The 4,178-nt window shown below is 42.8% G+C and overlaps 1 pseudogene; it reads right to left on the reverse strand.

Annotated features, from left to right (window-relative positions):
- Positions 1–1,809: 1,809 nt before the first annotated feature.
- Positions 1,810–3,457, reverse strand: LOC100591192 (annotated as a pseudogene).
- Between the last annotated feature and the right edge of the window lie 721 nt (positions 3,458–4,178).

The raw sequence follows: 4,178 nt of genomic DNA on the forward strand, positions 1-4,178 counted from the left end.
TGATATTTTCATTGAAATATCCGCACTGAATGATGATTCAACATATGAGGCAAAGAGAGATGTCTTTGGAGAAGGGACTTAAGGTAGAATATTAGCAAATCTTACCAGTTGGCTAAAACAAAAATGAGCTTGTTCAACCTGGCTGGAGGCCTGTTAGGGCTGTTCCTTCTCACTGTGGCCTGACTTAAAACCAGTGGCATTAAGAAAGAGTCACATTTCCCAAGTCTGGGAGTGCCCCAGTGGGGTGGTGCTGCTCTCAAAAGCCCTGTGTCCCTAAACACATCCATCCTCACAAGATCAGTTTCCCCAAGTGCTGGTTCCAAAAATAGGCTCAGAGTTGGCAGAAATCATTCAGGAAGCTTCTTGAAGGCCCTCTCTTTATTTCTCAGTCTGACTTTCAGCTTGTCCCAGCTACTGTAAGCAGCTTTGGCTTCCCAAGTTCACTAGCAACTTCTACTTTTGCTAATGTCCTTGGTTTTCCATGGCCAAGGTTGTGGTTGTGACCGTCTGTTAGACTAGTGGCCCCCCAATTAGCTGCACCTCCATTTCACATCCTTTTCTTGAATCTGGGCTGGGCTTGTGACGTGTTTAGTAACTAGAGGGCATACTCCAGCTCTCTTCTGATTAGAAAAAATCATCATCAATAGAGGGCAGTAGAAGGAACACTGTGACAATTCTGCACTTAAGTCTTCAGAAGGCCTGGCCACTCTGCTTTTGAGCTCTTGGGAGCTCTGAGCTGCATGTGAGAGGTCTAGGTACCCTGCCAGCCAGGCCACTGAAAGAGACTACATGGAGAAGGAGAGACTCAAGACTGCAGGCAGAGAGATAAGCCCAGCCATCCCAGTCTCTCCGCTGACCTGCTGACCACATGAGTGGCCACCTGCAGGCTGGCAGAAGAACAGCCCAGCTGAGCCCAGCTCAGACGGAAGAACAGTTGGGGGTGGTGATTTTTTAAGCCACTAAAGTTTTAGGGTAAGTTTGTCAGCAACATTTGACAACCAAAAACACTGATCATTCATAGATGCCTTTTTTCTAAGTACAAGATAATTACTCAAATGCAAAGAAAATATGGCAAACGTTTTCCCACCACAACCTTCTCAGTCAAAGGCTGAACTATAATTGGTCATCGGCTGAAAAAAAATAAAAAGCCACACCTCTTATCTTAGTTCATAAATATCCATGATTCTTTTCCTATGACTCTAATGCCAATGCAAAAGTAGACCAGTCAGCTTCTGACAGTCTCAGGCACTGGCTTAGTTCTCATTCGGCAAAAAATAGAAGCTATCAAAATGAATTATCCACTACTGGATACATGATGGTAAATGAGATCATTCTCACTTTTCTAGGATGTCGTTACTTAATTTTCCTAAATCATTTCTTCTTATCATCCTCCACAATGAGGAAAAAAAAAATAAACTGGTTAAGGTTATAAAAAGAAAGAAAAAAGCCTGTTGCTAGAATTTGAATCCCCATCATCTGCAAAATACAGCGCACAATTTAACTGCTTCTTCAATTTAAAACAAATTCTATAAAATATAATGTTGTCTACATCGTAGAGATGATTTCTTCTTATCTGAGGAAATAAGTAATTGGGAAGCAGATATTTTTGAGCAGATAATATTTGTATTAAAATACAGTGATCTTTAAGTGGTTTCAAATTTTGCTTATCAAAAGGTAGTCAACCACAGTGCAAACCTTCCAAATCTAAATTCTGTCTTCACATAAACTTTCTTGCATCTGTTCTTGATCTTTTTAGAGAGAGGGTGAAAGTCCACATCTATTTCTGTGCTGAAGTTTTGGCAGGTTTTCTCATCTGAAACTTTTCTGCTGTTGCATCAGGCCCACGTTTTCAGACTCTAGCACTGTCTTCTCTCATTTCTGCACACGGTGGCGTTGGAGTACAAGGCAAGAGGGGGCTCTGATCTCCACTTGTCTGGTCTGCTAGAGAATATTTAATATCTGTATATTCGTGCCCTTTCCTCTTGCTTTTCTGCTCTTCTTCAATCCTGAGCTGCAGTGTTTCAATATAATGCTGGACTGTCATATAGATAAATCGGTACTATGCTTCTGTCTGGACCATCCCTGACCTCTGAGACCGCACCATCTGGATGGTTTTGGGAACATCAATGTTGCAGTCAACACCTTTCTCTCTGACGATGTCAATAAGAATATCAATCACAATGAATGTCCCTGTCTGGCCAATTCCAGCACTGCAGTGCACCACGACTGGCCCTGCATCCATGATGCTCTCCTGCTTATGGTACACCTCCTCCAGGAAGTCCAGCATGCCCCCGGGTCACTGGGCACTCCATGGTCCGGCCAAGTCCGAAAGTGGTATTGCCAGACCCTTCTCTCCATGTTCCCTCGTCCAACCTTTGAAAGTTTAAGTTCTCTTAGCGTATAGTCATGAGAGGCGCTATCTCTGACGTTCCTAACATGCATGACGCCGTATTCTTTTAGAGCATACTCATCAGGCCAGTATTTGACACATTTACTCTTTCCTCTCTACACTTCTTTTGTTGTCATGACAATCACTAGGGAGTTTTCCTGGAATACCATCCGCCAAAAGTCATTCACCGTGTTTTGCAGGCAGTCTTGTGTGGCAATGTAACTCTTTTAGGGCTTTGAATTGTGGCACTTGGTGTCAAATTCAGGAATGATGATATCTGCTTTGATGTAATCTGAAACAGGCTCACTGGGCTCACTGTCGTGTAGGACAACTGTGGTATGATCAAAGGGCAGGATGTTTTTATATCTATTTTTGTTTCTGTTTTCTTGCCTTTGACCTTCTTTTCAGCTGTAGAGAAGTTTGCACTCTTGTTGTTGTAGTGTCTCAAATTTTTCCCAAAAGCCTTGTTTGACTTTATCTGTTGTCTCAGCTAATTTGCTTAGTTCTCGAACTCTGCTTTCTATTTCAGCAGCATTTATACGAGTCGTGTTAAGGGGCTGCTTGAGTTGTAGTAGTGTAACCAGTGTTTCCACCATAGGATTCTTCTTGTAATGTTCCTCAAGATCTGTCAAAGAATCAAACCGTTCTCCTCCACCAACGTTGTATTTCAGTTCCTTTCAGAGGTAGGATCTTCACAGTTCAGAGGATATTTAAACTCAACGACATCTCCATTCTTCTCTTTTAATTGTCCATGATGTTCCATGTAATACTGGACCAACTCAGCCAAAGTGGCAAATTTCTCCCCTCCATACAGGTCATAGTAATCACCAGCGTTCTGAATCTTGATGTGGGTGACAGCTCCATTTCTTCTAACGGAAAGTGTGAAGTCTCCAGGATTGCTTTTACTAGGCCTTGCCAAAAAACTGCCATCAACTCCTCTTGTCAACAGTAGGTTTTCTGCCTCCACACCAGTGATATTTGGGTGAAACCGTCTCCGCGATGTCATGTTCCTGCCACCTTCTGGCTCCACGACGGACCCGCTCCTTGCTCAGGCTCTGCTGGGCTCGGTCACATCGGGCTGGCCCGAAGGAGACCTGCTCGGGACCGGACGCGGGGCAGAGTCAGCCGGCCGTGCACAGACCCCCGCTGCAGTCCTGAGGATCCTGGAGAGCGTGCAGCCACCCCCCGGTCTGGCTGGCTCCTCCTCCAGCTAATTTTTGTACTTTTTAGTGGAGACAGGCGTTTCATACTTTTGGCCAGGCTGGTCTTGAACTCCTGACCTAAAGTGATCCACCCTCCTTGGCCTTCCAAAGTGCTGGGATTACAGGCTTGAGCCACCATGCATGGTCGGGCCTCTATTTCAATATGATTTTTATTTGGATGGACATCTGGAGAAGCCTATGCTGTATTATATCGCTTTGCTTTCCGTAACTATAGAAATATCTATATTACAAGCTATATATAATTTCATGAATTTCAGATAAAACGCTGAAGGTCTGAGCATGGGATTCATGCAATATAGTAATTGTAATATCCAACATTAGAAAGATATGGATTTCCTGTTATTGGACTATCTCACTATATTTTTCTTAGCTTATAAGAACAACTGAAGAAAATTATGGTGTATTATAGGATAGACATGATTTTCCTGAATTTCCAATAAAATTCTAGAGGCTCTCATTAGAAGACCAACAATGTAAAATAGTAAAACTGATATATCCACTATTAGAAAGATGCAAACTTCAAAATGATATTCTTGTCTTCTGATAGAATTGCTTTTGTACATTTA

The sequence above is a fragment of the Nomascus leucogenys genome, chromosome 6 (assembly GCF_006542625.1).
Source record: "Nomascus leucogenys isolate Asia chromosome 6, Asia_NLE_v1, whole genome shotgun sequence".
Taxonomy (NCBI): domain Eukaryota; kingdom Metazoa; phylum Chordata; class Mammalia; order Primates; family Hylobatidae; genus Nomascus; species Nomascus leucogenys.